This window comes from Schistocerca serialis, chromosome 4 (genome assembly GCF_023864345.2).
Source record: "Schistocerca serialis cubense isolate TAMUIC-IGC-003099 chromosome 4, iqSchSeri2.2, whole genome shotgun sequence".
Lineage (NCBI taxonomy): Eukaryota > Metazoa > Arthropoda > Insecta > Orthoptera > Acrididae > Schistocerca > Schistocerca serialis.
Genome location: NC_064641.1, coordinates 26910944 through 26927315, shown reverse-complemented (window position 1 = coordinate 26927315; position 16372 = coordinate 26910944). Strand labels below are relative to the sequence as shown.

At 44.3% G+C, this 16372-nt stretch overlaps 1 long non-coding RNA gene across 1 annotated transcript in view; it reads right to left on the bottom strand.

The window, feature by feature from the left end:
- Nucleotides 1–16372, bottom strand: part of LOC126474950 (uncharacterized) — a 456943-nt gene that overhangs the window by 88000 nt on the left and 352571 nt on the right. The window contains exon 3 of the long non-coding RNA XR_007586609.1: nucleotides 1231–1299. This is a non-coding gene — a long non-coding RNA (uncharacterized LOC126474950). The remainder of the gene's footprint in view (nucleotides 1–1230; nucleotides 1300–16372) is intronic.

Sequence of the window (16372 nt, the reverse complement as noted above, 5' to 3'; positions counted from 1 at the left end):
AATAAGTAAAGAGAGAAGTATCAGAGTACGTTCAGTTTTGCTCAGCTGTTTGAAAATCAAATAACATAAGAGATTTACCAGCACAGTAATTTATAATTTTCCAAAGGGGATGTTTCAAAAGTAGAACTATGTCTACTGCCCCACAATTATGTGTGTACTGTACGGACGTGTATTGGGCGGGCGTTCGGCGCGAGCAGATAGTCAACGAGCTCGCCTGAGAAATTACACGTACCGCCCATGGAGTAAACGCATCGTACTCGGTGAAATTAAAAAACACTGTTGGTATAAACATTTGAAGGTTGTTGAAAGAAGATACTTTTATTCATTCCCTCACTTACAGCCGTAAAGTCGGGACTGTTGTCCTGTTAAGCTTGGAGAGATTTATAAACTGTATGTATTGAAAGATGATTGTAATAGACTCTCGGTCCGGAAGGTGTCGATCTTACGAGAAATGTTACGTGTATCATACTGCCACGTGTTGTGAAAATACAGAAGCTCTCGAAACGTGGTGCTACAGAAGAATGCTGAAGATTAGATGAATAGATCACATTACTAATGAGGAGGTACTGAATGGAATTGGGGAGAAGAGGAGTTTGTGGCACAACTTGACTAGAAGAAGGGACCGGTTGGTAGCACATGTTCTGAGGCATCAGGGGATCACCAATTTAGTACTGGAGGGCGGCGTGGAGGGTAAAAATCGTAGAGGGAGACCAAGAGATGAATACACTAAGCAGATTCAGAAGGATGTAGGTTGGAGTAGGTACTGGGAGATGAAGCTTGCACAGGATAGAGTAGCATGGAGAGCTGCATCAAACCAGTCTCAGGACTGAAGACCACCACCACAACAACAACAACAACAACAACAACAACGACGACGACAACGACGCGACACGAAAGTCACCAAACTAATGTCCAATTCGAAGACTTTCACCAGGTCGTTGAGACACAACAAATTATTATTATTATTATTATTATTATTATTATTATTATTATTATGAATAGCGGAACACACATGTTCAAACCTGACCAGTTGTGTTTCGAAATCTTTATTTGCTTCAAGTCTCAATGTGACACTCGAAATAGCTGAATGATGGTACTGACTCTGCCATCATGAGATGATAAAGTCAAATAATGTTAACAACAACAACAAAACTACTACTACTACTACTACTACTAACAACAACAACAACAGCAGGTGTAAAACGCAGCAACAACTGAAGCAATACTCACTAGAGCGGGAGATGTTCACTTCTGCCGACTGCAATGGACCGCGCACTGCAGCGAATAAGCCAGGGGGACCTGCGAAGCAAAGACACAGTTGTAGTCAGGAGAAAGAACGTGGAAAGCGTACACAAATCGCGTCTGTCGGGAAGCAGACGTCCTCACAACTTTTTAGTAACTTTAACCCTCCCACTATAAGGATTTTCTTTTTGTCTTATTGACTTCAGTCAAACAGACCCCCAAGTAATTTACACCTGTATATTGGCAGTATCTCAATAAACTAACATAGAAACATTCATTACAATTGTTGAACGTAACAGCAACGTTTCTGTTTTAATGAATATTACGTTCTATAAACTGAAAGAACTGTAGATTGGTGTCGTATTGATCCCATAGATACTCAGTGTAAAAAACACGAATAAAATGTAATGCATTGTAACTATAGAACTGAAGAAACCATCACTGTATTCAATTGAATCAGAGAGAGAGAGAGAGAGAGAGAGAGAGAGAGAGAGAGAGAGCCTTTTTAATAAAAACAGCTTTGAAAACAAGGGAGATAAAATTTTCCAATTTGCATGTGGCGTACACTGACCCCAGTGGTACGATGAAGGGAACGACAACAGCTGATGCTTGAAACCCTAACAATGGCTACAAAAATAAGAGAGAAATAGAATTTTCATTATTGAAGGTTTTTCGTAAAGCAGCTGTTCAGCATAATATTCATTATTCTATTTCCATAAATTTTACGAATAAGAAACAATTTACGTTGGGATCGTATTGATCTTGGTTGTACTCAGTGCAAAAACAATTATTAAATTTTAGTATGATGTAAACATAAAATTGAATGAAATTTCGTTGGATACAATTAACTCTGAGGGATAAAGAAATTTTGACAATAAGAGTTTTGAAAACAAGTGAGACTGATTTTCCGATGTGCTTATGGGGACATAATTACCCCAACGGTATGTGCTTATGGGGACATAATGATCCCAATGGTATCTCTCAGTCAACGAATACATTCCTGTGGAACAAGAAGAGATAATCATCCACCGACGATGGAAAAAAAAATTCAAACACGATGCAAATGAAATAGCGAGCTAACTGGCAGAATCGCCTGTTTGTTATCTCCAGCGTAATAAACGTGTCTACGATTACCTGTGGAAGCGTGGACCTCGCATATACGAGGGGCGTTTGAAAAGTCCGTGCAAAGTCCGAGAGATGGCAGCATTGGCGCGTATCAATGTCATGTTTAGTTAGCAGCATCTTTGGAAAGAACGCACACCAAGTTTCAGCCATATTGGTCTATTTCTTTGTGTTTGACATTCGTGTGAATCAAGGAAGTCAAGTGATTGTCAAAAAATGGACGAAGAAGAATTTCGTGTGGTGAGTAAACTTTACTTTATGACAAGTAAAACACCTCAGGAGACTAAAGGGAAGTTTGATAAACATTATGGTGACTCTACACCTTCGATTAGAACAGTTTACAAGTGGTTTCAAAATTTTCGGAGTGGCCATACGGGCACAAGTGATGCTGAACGTTCTGGATGCCCTGTGGAGGTTACGACTCCAGGAACCATTCATAAAATCCATGATATGGTGATGGATGACAGAACAGTTAAGGTGCGTGAGATTGCTAGTGCTGTGGGCATCTCGAATGAACGGGTACATAATATTTTGCATAAACATTTCGACATGAGAAAGCTATGTGCAAGATGGCTTCCGCGATTGCTCACGCTTGGCCAAAAACGAAATCGTGTGAAGTGTTGCAAGAATGGTTTGCATCTCTTCAGGAGTCCGCCCCAGTAGCTGAGTGGTCAGCGTGACGGATTGCCGTCCTCTGGGCCCGGGTTCGATTCCCGGCTGGGTCGGAGATTTTCTCCGCTCAGGGACTGGGTGTTGTGTTGTGTTCATCATCATTTCATCCCCATCCGGCGTGCAGGTCGCCCAATGTGGCGCCGAATGTAATAAGACCTGCGATATGGCGGCCGGACCTGCCCCGCGAGGGGCCTCCCGGCCAATGACGCCAAACGCTCATTTCCATTTCCATCTCTTCAGGAAGAATCGGCAGGACTTTAAGTGTCGTTTCGTCACTGTGGATGAAACATGGATACGTTACTATACTCCTGAGACCAAACAACTATCTAAACAATAGGTTACCATGGGAGAATCTGCACCAAAAAAGGCGAAGAGCATTACTTCGGCCGGAAAGGTGATGGCGACTGTCTTTTGGGATTCGCAATGGATAATCGACTGTCTGGAAAAGGGTAAAACTATTACAGGTGAGAATATTATTCAACATTATTGGTCCATTTGGAAACCGACCTGCAAGAAAACCGCCAGAAATTGGACCGCTAGAAAGACCTTTTCCAATCACGACAATGCACCAGCACACGCCTCAGCAGTTGTGGCCGCTAAATTAATGGAAATAGGATTCAAACTCGTCCCCCCCCCTCCCCCCCAGTCACCAGGTTTGGCTGCCTCTGACTACCATTTGTTCCACAATTTGAAGAAATGGCTGGCGGGGCAAAGATTTTATTCAAATGAGGAGGTGATTGCAGCAACTAATAACTATTTTGCAGACTTGGAAAATTCCTGTTATTCGGAGGGGATCAACAAATTAGTACAGCGTTGGACGAAGTGTAAAAGTCTAAAAGGAGACTATGTCGAAAAATAGAAAAGGTTTATTCCAAACACGTAAGTAGTTTATATTTTTGCACGGACTTTTCAAACGCCCCTCGTATGGCCGATTGTGTCTCAGACGAGACAGTACACCCATGCTGAACTATATTTGTCTTTTTCAAAATCAACTGTTTGTAACTAAAGGATTGTTATTAACGTAGTATGTTCGGAATTGCGAAATGCGTTCGGAGAGCAGTGAGAGACCAGTATAAAAGACGTTGAAGTATAATGGCTATTATACTAATTTTTAAACGGAGTCTTTGTCATCTTTAAATAGATGTTGATAAACAGCGTGCAAATTTGTGTATTTACATTAAGTATATTGGTTCAGGATAAAAATTTGTACATCCTTTTAGAGGTTTCCAATCTACTCTAAATTTATTGTTGGAACAGTGCATATGGAGCATATGAAATTACTTTTACTGATCAACAGCACAAGTATCGACCCATACTGAAACCCCCATATTACTGCGTGATGTAGCCTCCACGGGCGCCAGTTCAGTTGCTGATTCTGGCACATAGTCGATGGCGTGTCCTGTCCCGTCCCGTGTCCCGTGTCTCCCGTGTCCCGTGTCCTGTCCCGTGCCCTGCCCTGTCCCGTGTCCTGTCCTGCCCTGTCCTGTCCCGTGTCCTGTCCTGCCCTGCCCTGTCCCGTGTCCTGTCCTGCCCTGCCCTGTCCCGTGTCCTGTCCTGCCCTGCCCTGTCCCGTGTCCTGTCCTGTCCTGCCCTGCCCTGTCCCGTGTCCTGTCCTGTCCTGTCGCACGTTGCTCCGACCCTTCTCTATCTGTTCTCGTAGTTCTGTAAGAGATGTTGGTTGCAAGTAACACTAGTCCCTTCTCTTCCTATCATATCCCACACTTGGGGGTTGGAGCCATTGCGGAAGATCGTGCTGGCCAGGAAAATTGCTACACGATTCGCAGAGCACACCGAGTTTCACGTGCAGTGTGTGGACGAGCAGTATCCTGTTGGAACAACACATCACCTCCCTGTTAGAAGAATGGCAAAAGAACGGGTCTAACAACATCCAAAAACAGCAATAGTGAATGAAAGTTATAGCTTATAAGACCCCAAACCGTAAGGCCTGGGTGAGGCCAGTATGTCTTGGAAGAACGCGTTCTACGAGAAAGCGCTCACCAGGTCTACGTCGTACATGCGAACGACCATCACCTGCGTGCAGGCAGAATCTGCTTTCATCGCTGAAGGCCGCGGCGCGCCGTTCTGTGTTTCCAAGTGGCCTCTGGGGCACCAGTCAAGCCGTGCATGTCGATACTGTGGCGTGAGAGAAAGACGGGCTAAGGGCGTGCGTGCACGTAGTTCCACTGCTAATAAACGGTTCGCAACAGTTAGTGCTGAGACGTCTTGGCTCACAAGCTTTCTCATCTGTGCTGTAGCAGCTGTACGGTCTGCCATTCCTGCCCTTACAATACGCCGATCCTGGCGGACTTCTGTGCTGCGTGGGCGTCTAGAACTTTGTCTACAGTTGTGAGAACGTGACTACTGGTACCAGGCATCGCTGTGCAACTGACGCAGTGCATCCAACTTGTGTGGCAGTTCTGCGAAAGGACCAGCCTGCCACACGGAAGGCCACAATTTTACCCCTTTCAAACTCGCTCAGATGGCTGTAGGAAACACGACTACGTCTCCACTGCATGGTTGCCAGGTTTCTTCACACGTTTACACCACATTGAACCTTCAGGATGTGAGAATCATCTATTGAAGTGTAGATCCACATGGCGCTCTGGCAGCGGACGACGTTAAAACCAATATCGCGGCATTGTATATACGGGGTGTTCAAAAGTCTCTCCGCTGTGCGGTATGATTGTTAGCCGCGCGTGTCATATATTGTTCGCCTGTCTGGGTTACTTCCCTTGGTGGACTCCATAGAGTAAATATCTCTGGAGTGAGCACTCACATGTGCAGAACAGATTTTGTGTTGTCAACACACATTGCCGGCCTGGTCACGTGATCTCGGGACGTCGTGTGTTTGTTCGTATAGCGCCCTGTATATTTAGAATGTCACTACATCCCTAGTACAGACAGATTCTTTTCGTACGTGTCGTGGATTATTTATATATGTTGAGCAGACATTTTAACAGTATCCATTTGATACCGGGAATAAACCAGCTACGTAACTTTTAAGGGCAAGTGATATTACATTCAGCTTCTTTGCGATAGGTGTCATAGTTCAGATGCACTCGATTTTTGGTAGTTTTTGGTATGATACCGCACTTTATAGTATTACAGAGCCTGAAGTACATTTTTGCAGTGATAGTCCTGCAAAACGACTTGACAGTAAGTTAGTATTTTCGCACGAATTTACCACACATTCGCGATTATATCTCTGCTAATTCGTCCTTTTTTCTTGTATTTCTGCGTATTTATTTTCTCGTTTTTGCGACCTAAAGCACAATTTTTCTTACTTGTGACACTTTGAAGTCATTATTTAACGCATTTTACGTACTTGCTCCCAGTTCATTAAATAAATAGTAGACTGAGTAATCTATATACATAATTGACAAGTCACTGATAAATGCATGGAGGATAGTATTTACTGATACAACTAACCTTTCCCTTTCCTGTTCCACTAGCAAATGTACGAGAGGAAACGATTGTTTGTAAGCTTTTGTACGAGCCGTAATATCTATTATATAGTCATAAAATCGTAGAAAAATAGGTCTACAGAATCAAGTCTTAATTATAATGCGTCTCGAAATTTTTAAACGTATACAGCGTCTCTTACTAAAATGAAAACTATAATTAGAGCTATATGGAATGTACCCATGAAAAGTTACTATCCCTCCTTTCACATATTTTTCTTTGCATCCGTAGCAACAACAGTAATTCACCATCGCTATTACACTATCAACAAACGGTGAAACACAACAAAACTCTTGGTATTATAAACTTCAAACGCTGCAGAAAGCACACACGCACAGCGAAGTCCCGAGATCACGTGACAATCCTGGTTTAATGTGGACAACATGCGCAGAACGCAATGCTCACTCCAGAGATATTTACTCTATGGTGGACTCTCCCAAGATTCCACTGTTTCGTGTACCTCAGCCAGCATCAGTAGTATCGTTGGTGTGTGTCGCCACGTGTTGACGTAAACGTTTCAGTTTAGTTCCTTTGTTCGTTTGTTTCGTTTTCGTCAGTGTTAAAATGCCAACTATCGAAAAACGTGTGTTTTTAGTCGAACAAGTGTTCAAAGCTGGCGGAAAGTACACAGTTTCAGTTCGTCAAACATTTAATTCAGTTTTCCCCGACGCAACACTCCCACATCGCGATACTGTACGAGATTTGATTAACAAATTTCGAAGTACGGGCTGAGTGACAGATGCACCGAGAAGTGGTCGTCCTAGCGTTTTGTCTGAGGATGACCTACTCGATATTTCCGATAAAATGTCCACGAGCCCGAATAAGTCAGTAATAAAACTCGCCCAGGGAATCGATGTGTCGGAACCGCCCACACAGCTGTAAGGAAAAGATTAGAACTTTTCCCATACGAAGTGACAGCCGTGCAAGAACCGAAAAATACTGATCATGGCAAGAGACTGCATTATTATCAATGGTTCGAAAATTTCGTTCAACAAAATGGAAGGGGTATTCTTATTGAAACGATTTTCACTGCGGAGGCGTGGTTTCATTTAACGGGTACATGAGTTTGCAACATTCACGTATGTGGAATACTGCAAATCCATTGTGTGAGGTACCACTTCATACTGTGAAAATAGAAGTTTGGATTGCAATTTCTATACGTCGGATTGTGGGTCCCACATTTTTCAACGAAACAATAAACGCACGACGATACTGCAGTGAGTTTCATTTCGTTACATGCACTGCGGCATACAACACGCGCAGCTAACAATCATACGGCAGTGCGGAGAGACTTTTTGAACACCCCGTACATCGCATAAACGGTAACTGTGTACTACGGACCGCGGTGGTGTAGGGAGAGTCGGGACGAATAATTTGGTGCAAGACACTTGTGGTTTACCGAGCCTCAGACTGGTCTACAAAGGCCTCATACGCTACAGCATATGTGTTCCGTGACAGATTTTGAGTATCCTCCTGTCCTCCCAGCGGTTTGGTCCCTCTTAGCTAATAGAAAACATCTTGATTTGCATTTACAAAATGTGAAACTGACGTTTTAGTAAATGTTAGCTCAAAATTTTGTGAATTTTAACAGTGTAGCATTAACAATTAATTAGTTTGATTTCTCTCACCTTCTTCCTACGATACTATATTGTAATTGTTAAGCTTAGATCGAATCGCAAAAGCAATTAGTTATTGCATAAAGTTTAGGAAACTTTTTTCTTTTAAGGAAATTATGTGTACAATAAATCAAAACACTGCTATGTGTAGCAGTTGTTATTATTGTGACTATTTTCATTGGTCTATTTCGGCTCAAACGCCATTTTCAAGCACTTTCCGTATTACGCCGTTTTGCTGTCAGATTTCTTACTTGGTGCGCTTTTAAGCAAAGCACAGGCGAAATTATAAACTACTCGCTAAGTAATGTCTCAGCTGTGGAATTTTTCTTTGTTGGCCAGTATCGTTAAGATCTTGTTAATATTATTTTAAGTTTGACAGCTTCGAGTCATGTCAGCGATGTTACATGGTTACAGATTTGTTTTTATAAATCTATGGAGTTGTGTGATAGTAAAATCTTTGCAGCTGTATATTGGTGTTCCTGTTTTGAAATTATCCGTGGTCAAACTTACGAAATGTTACCAAGATCTTAACGATACTGGCCAACAAAGAAAAATTCCACAGCTGAGACATTACTTAGCGAGTAATCTACAATTTCGCCTGTGCTTTGCTTAAAAACGCACCAAGATATGTGACAGCAAGAGCGTCAACGACGAAATATGGGAAGTGCGTGAAAATGGCCTTTGAGCTGAAAAAGGCTTATAGCCAATGAAAATAAATTCACAGTAATAACAACTGCTACACAAAGCAGCGTTTTGGCTTAATGTACACATAATGTCCTTACAAGACATATATATAACGCTGCAAGCCCAGAAGGATTTAAAATCTTTTTTCTTTCATTATTCTCACTGGAAAGTTCGAGTTAATTACTAACGTTTACTAAATAAGTTCAAAAATCGGACCAAGCCTGTGGCATAAGACGGCGAACTGACATTCAAAATCTCGCGCGGCTTGTATGCGGTGCAGCTTATGTGGTTTCGCAGCTAATTTGAGGTTATTCGCCGGACTGATAGATCACAAGTGTCCGATATCAAATTGACCGTCGCGACTTCCGCGACACCATCAAAACAGTTTGACTTTGCCCATATTCTATATTCTACTATCTTTTTCTTCTGAGGACATACCGCCATATTTACATCAGAGTGGCCTTTCTGTACGCGTATGTCACAGAACTAGTGAAGCAGTGTCCGACGTGCAATCACTTAACTCTCTTACATATGAATGGGAATAATTTCCAGCACCATCGTTTAATAACACATACGCCACTTCTCCGAAAGCATATTACCGGTTGTACCATCGCAGAAAGCCCGAGACTGCCAAACAATCTCCATAACTCGTAGCGTCGCGGCCTTCCATGTGGAGTAAAATATCGTCGCTGCGGCGATGGTGTAATTTATCACAGCTAACGACAGAAGGCTCCGTTGCGGAAAAATGCAGGATCTGGAAGTGGCCTGCACTTTTACCGCAGCATCAATTCCTTCTGTTACTCACAAACCATTTTTTTTCATTTCGTGGATCGCTACACAATGCCTTTTTACAGTCGATAGCACATTCCGCAGAACAGATGGGCTTTTTTTAGCGGTCTCCGACTGCAGAGTATTAAAAAGTTTCTGCGTGATCATTCCGCGGCGTCCGAGTGCTATTGCTTCATATCGCGCGTTTGTTGATTTGATCAATACGTACCAGTCACATGGCAGGCAGGAACAACAAGCAAAACATGGGCGCGTGCGTTTTGCGAGGAAGCTAAAAGTTTACTTTTCAATCTGATTACACGGTGTTGTGCGTCTTACTACGTTCACGAAACTTAGTGTTTGAGTGATACAGTACCAGTCGATACGGTAATCCCCCCCCCCCCACCACGCCCCCCACCAGTTAAGTTGAGCTTTGTTGATGAAGAACCGTATAGCGGTCCCTATGGATGGTTTATGTATGTATAATTGTTTATAACATCATCTACATGTCTAGTAAATAGCTTATCCGTTATTTATTGCTCTCATACATACATTTATGGTACATACGATTGTCTCTGCAAGATGCATCTAATAATTTTGGTGAGTGAGAAGCGGGAGGAAAAACGAAGGAAATAACAAAATAGTTTCATTGCGCTTCAAAATATCCACAGTACACGTTCATAAATTTAATTTTATCCATATTTTACAGCTTAAAACGTGACTGTATTCAAACCATTGGAGGTATGGATTAAACAACGCCTTTAGTCACAACTTTTTCGTGTTTTACACTCCTGGAAATTGAAATAAGAACTCCGTGAATTCATTGTCCCAGGAAGGGGAAACTTTATTGACACATTCCTGGGGTCAGATACATCACATCATCACACTGACAGAAGCACAGGCACATAGACACAGGCAACAGAGCATGCACAATGTCGGCACTAGTACAGTGTATATCCACCTTTCGCAGCAATGCAGGCTGCTATTCTCCCATGGAGACGATCGTAGAGATGCTGGATGTAGTCCTGTGGAACGGCTTGCCATGCCATTTCCACCTGGCGCCTCAGTTGGACCAGCGTTCGTGCTGGACGTGCAGACCGCGTGAGACGACGCTTCATCCAGTCCCAAACATGCTCAATGGGGGACAGATCCGGAGATCTTGCTGGCCAGGGTAGTTGACTTACACCTTCTAGAGCACGTTGGGTGGCACGGGATACATGCGGACGTGCATTGTCCTGTTGGAACAGCAAGTTCCCTTGCCGGCCTAGGAATGGTAGAACGATGGGTTCGATGACGGTTTGGATGTACCGTGCACTATTCAGTGTCCCCTCGACGATCACCAGTGGTGTACGGCCAGTGTAGGAGATCGCTCCCCACACCATGATGCCGGGTGTTGGCCCTGTGTACCTCGGTCGTATGCAGTCCTGATTGTGGCGCTCACCTGCACGGCGCCAAACACGCATACGACCATCATTGGCACCAAGGCAGAAGCGACTCTCATCGCTGAAGACGACACGTCTCCATTCGTCCCTCCATTCACGCCTGTCGCGACACCACTGGAGGCGGGCTGTACGATGTTGGGGCGTGAGCGGAAGACGGCCTAACGGTGTGCGGGACCGTAGCCCAGCTTCATGGAGACGGTTGCGAATGGTCCTCGCCAATACCCCAGGAGCAACAGTGTCCCTAATTTGCTGGGAAGTGGCGGTGCGGTCCCCTACGGCACTGCGTAGGATCCTACGGTCTTGGCGTGCATCCGTGCGTCGCTGCGGTCCGGTCCCAGGTCGACGGGCACGTGCACCTTCCGCCGACCACTGGCGACAACATCGATGTACTGTGGAGACCTCACGCCCCACGTGTTGAGCAATTCGGCGGTACGTCCACCCGGCCTCCCGCATGCCCACTATACGCCCTCGCTCGAAGTCCGTCAACTGCACATACGGTTCACGTCCACGCTGTCGCGGCATGCTACCAGTGTTAAAGACTGCGATGGAGCTCCGTATGCCACGGCAAACTGGCTGACACTGACGGCGGCGGTGCACAAATGCTGCGCAGCTAGCGCCATTCGACGGCCAACACCGCGGTTCCTGGTGTGTCCGCTGTGCCGTGCGTGTGAGCATTGCTTGTACAGCCCTCTCGCAGTGTCCGGAGCAAGTATGGTGGGTCTGACACACCGGTGTCAATGTGTTCTTTTTTCCATTTCCAGGAGTGTATTAACTCAGTGTTTATAAGAATGTGTGTGCAAATGTACATCTTGAATGAAGTTATATAACCGGCCGGAGTGGCCGAGCGGTTCTAGGCGCTTCATCCTGCCTCGGGCATGGATGTGTGTGATGTCCTTAGGTTAGTTAGGTTTAAGTAGTTCTAAGTCTAGGGGACTGATGATTTCAGATGTTAAGTCCCATAGTGCTCAGAGCCATTTGAAGCATTTTTGGAAGTTATATGTACTACAACGACAGAGAAAAGAATGTTTACCGGTACTAAAACGTTAAAAATGCTTTCTTTGGATGATGTGGAATATGCATTTCACCTCATTCAGGAGAAGAAATAAACCTGTAACAAGACAAATTACACCTGACGATGGAACCACGGGGTCCGAAATGCATTGTGTAGTTAATAAAACAAGAAAAATTTTGACTGAAGGAGTTGTTTAATTCATACCTCCAACGTTCATAAATGTTTATATGGCTGTAACTTACTAACAGATAGAACTAATACCGGACCTGGACTCAAAGCCGGAACATTGCTTTCGTAGGCGTTGTAAATTCGTTAGTGTGGAAGATGTATGTAATTACATACAGCTGTCACAGTAAATTTTGTTAGTACTCTCCCAGTACACACAAAGTAAGATTACGGAACAACTCAATGTATCGGAAAGAATGATGAAGTGCGTGCACGCGAATACACGGAGTCGGACTACTTGGAGACGACAAAAATACAGTAAAAACAAATTGCACACGGTACATTCCCACACTCACGAATTTACATTAGAGACTGGAACATTTTCGAAAAAAATGAAAATAACCCAGTTAACAAACAAGAAAATATAATTACCAAAGCAATGATGACTGCAGAAAGAAAGGTACACTAGGAGTAAGGTAAGTGACATTAATAAAGTGCAAAAATCAGACAAGCCAATAATTTCATTTTAGGTCTAACTCTTTCGCAACAATGTACACATATAGAAAGACGGAAGAAAATTGTGTTTGCAAGGCAGAATCCTTTCGGAAACATACTCTGAAAGCAAACATGTACCCAGAAAGTGGGCTTTACCCTCTAGAGAGTAGCTTAAAGTGGAGTGCTGTGTATATGCATTTACATGGAACACAAAAAAACCATGCACAGGAGCAGTACCATTATGGCTGACAGAGAGAGGAGGACAATACTGTCTGTAGTGGGAGCCGCTAGTGCGCTATTCAGCGAGCGCTCTGTTGCTTAATACTAGGCGCAGCGAACCGTGCGTACCTGCGTCTTCGGTCGTCTCCGTTGTTGCAAACTCTGAGCACACCGGAGACGGAGCCCTGAAGTTTTCGTATCTCAGGGAAACGAATTATTAAGCAAGCTGCAACGGCGCTGCCGCAGAAAGCCTCTCCATCCTCAACACGCACGCTCGCAAAGTTCTCCCGTACGGGAAACCAGCTGTAGGAAGCAGGGAACGCGAGCACGTTTCAAATACGCAAGGCTGCTCCTTGTGAGCGTCGTATGTTTCTGCGGTCGTGAAAATGATTGTACGCCTTTGTCATGTCGGTACGTTTAGACAATGTGTCTCAGACTTGACTACCAAAAATAAACGTATAGCAGAGGAACTACTTTTTTTGTGTTCAACCCTGAGGTCGGTTTGCAGCAGAGCGCCATTCCTCTCTTCTGTCTGCCTTCCTCTTCATTTCCACGTACGTGTTACATCCAACGTCATTCATGATCTGTTGCATGTATGATATCCTTGGTCGCCCCTGCCGATTCCTTTCCCCAACAGCTCCTTCTGCTACTGTTCCAATGACGTTGTTGTGTCGTAGGATGTGCCCTACAAGTTTGTCTCTTCTTGTCTGGCTGTGCCTCCACAGAGAACTGGTTTCCTGTACTCTTCTAAGCACCTCTTCATTTGTTACTTTGTCTCTCCAGCTGATGTTCATCATCCTTCCACAGCACCACATCTCCAGGGCCTCTAGCCGTCTTCTCTACCTATTGTCCAAGTTTCACATCCGTACAGGGCCACACTCCAAGCGAAAGACCGGAAATGTATATTTAGTTTCATGACATAAACAAGTTACGCCTTATAACAACAACGTAAGCTCAGCTCACAAGGAGTGCTAGAGTCACGACGGAGGTGTCAATGAATGCTTTACAACGGCGCATGAAATTTTGTCGCATTCACTCATCCACTGAGGCGACAAAAGTATGGGATAGCGCTATGCACATATGCAGATGGCGTTAGTATAGCGAAAACGAGGTATAAAAGGGAAACGCATTCGAGGAGCTGTCATTTGCAATCACGTGACTCATGTCATTTGCGACGTGATTATGGCCGCTCGACTGGAATTAACGAACCCTGAACTGTAGTTAGAGGTAGACACATGGGACATTCTGCTACGGAAACCGCTAGGAAATTCAATGTTGCGAGATCCACAGTGTCAAAGTGTGTGCATCACTTCTCGCCACTGACAACGCAGTGCGCGGCTTTTACTCAACGACTGAAAGCAGAGGCGTTTGAGTAGAGTTGACAGTGCTAACAGACGAGCAATTCTGCATGAAATCACCGCAGACGTCAGTGTGGGACATACGAGTAACATGTCGGTAAGACAGTGCTGCGAAATTTGGTGTTAATGGGCTACAGCAGCCGACGACCGACGCGAGTGCCTTTGCTAACAGAACCACATCGCCCGTAGCGCCTTTCCTGCGTTCGTAACCCTATCGGTTGGACCCCACACGACTGGAAAAACGTGATTTGGTGTGTGTGTGTGTGTGTTCAAATGTGTGTGACATCTTATGGGACTTAAGGACACACATACAAACCCATGCTCGAGGGAGGACTCTAATCTCCGCCGGTCACCAGCCGCACAGTCCCTGCCTGACTGCAGCGCCCAAGACCGCTCAGCTAATCCCGCGCGGCGTGATCTGGTCAGATAAGTCCCGATTTCATTGGTAAGAGCTGATAGTAGGGTTCGAGAGTGGCGCAGACCCCTCTAGCCATGGACTCAAGTTGTCAACAAGGCACTGTGCGAGCTGGTGGTGGCTGCATAATGCTGTGGACTGTGTTTACATGGAACGGACTGCGTCCTCTGGGCCAATGGAATTGATCATCGACTGGAAACGGTTCCGTACGGCTACTTGGAGAACATTTTCCGCCATTCATGGAATTCATGTTCTCAACCAACAATGGAACTTTTATGGGTGACAGTGTCATGCCACCGGGCCACATTTGTTCGAGATTGGTTTAAAGAACATCCTGGACAACTGGGCAGCTGTATCAGTTTCTTTGGCTCTTCAGTTTAAGAAGATTACTCGCACAAGCAAAGAGGTATTTCCTCGCTTGAAGAACTAGAATCGAACAACAGCCATAATTTTAGCAACAAATCTCTGAGAACATACATTCGTAGTGTAAATGGACCACGGACTGTGGGAAACCAGAAAAGCAGAAAATCGAAAAATTTGGGATGCATTGAAATAGAAGAATGTTGAAAATTAGATGGACTGGTACATCCACATCGACACTCTGCAAATCACAGTTGAGTGCCTAGCGGAGGGTTTAGTGCCTGGCAGAGGGTTCATCGAACCACCTTGATGATAAACCAGGAAGCTGAGGTTCTCCGCATATTTGGCGAGGAGAGTATATGCGGAAACAATGACTACAAGATGGGACATGATGATAGGATGCGTGTTAAGTCGTCGATAAATAATTACTTTGAAAATTGTGGTAGCTGTAGCGGGTAAAAACTGCAGGGGAAGACAAGAGATTGGAATACGTGGGGCGTTTGAAGCGTCCGTGCAAAAATAAAAACTACTTACGTGTTTGGGGTAAATCTTTTTTATCTTTCGACATAATCTCCTTTTAGACTTATACACTTCGTCCAACGCTGTTCTACTTTGTTGATCCCTTCCGAATAATAGGAATTGTCCAAGTCTGCAAAATAGTTATTAGTTACCACCTCGTTCGAATAACCTTTCCGTCCGAAGGAATGGTCGTCGCCTTTTTTGGTGCAGATTCTCCCTTGGTAACCCATTGTATAAATTGTTCTTTGGTCTCAGGAGTATAGTAACGTATCCATGTTTCATCCACAACGACGAAACGACGCTTAAAGTCGTGCGGATTCTTCCTGAACAGCAGCAAACCATCCTTGCAACACTTCACACGATTCCGTTTTTGGTCAAGCGTGAGCAGTCATGGAACCCATCTTGCGGATAGCTTTCTCATGTCCAAATGTTTATGCAAAATATTATGTACCCGTTCATTCGAGATTCCCACAGCACTAGCAATCTCACGCACCTGAACTCTTCTGTCATCCATCACCATATCATGGATTTTATCAACGATTTCTGGAGTCGTAACCTCCACAGGGTGTCCGGAACGTTCAGCATCACTTGTGCCCATATGGTCACTGCGAAAATTGTGAAACCACTTGTAAACTGTTCTAATCGAAGGTGCAGAGTCACCGTAATGTTTATGAAGGTTCTATTTAGTCTCCTGAGGCGTTTTGCCTTTCATAAAGTAATGTTTGATCACCACACGAAATTCTTTTTCGTCCATTTTTGACAAGCTCTCGACTTCCTTAATTCACACGAATGCCAAACACAAAGAAATAGTTCAATATGGCTGA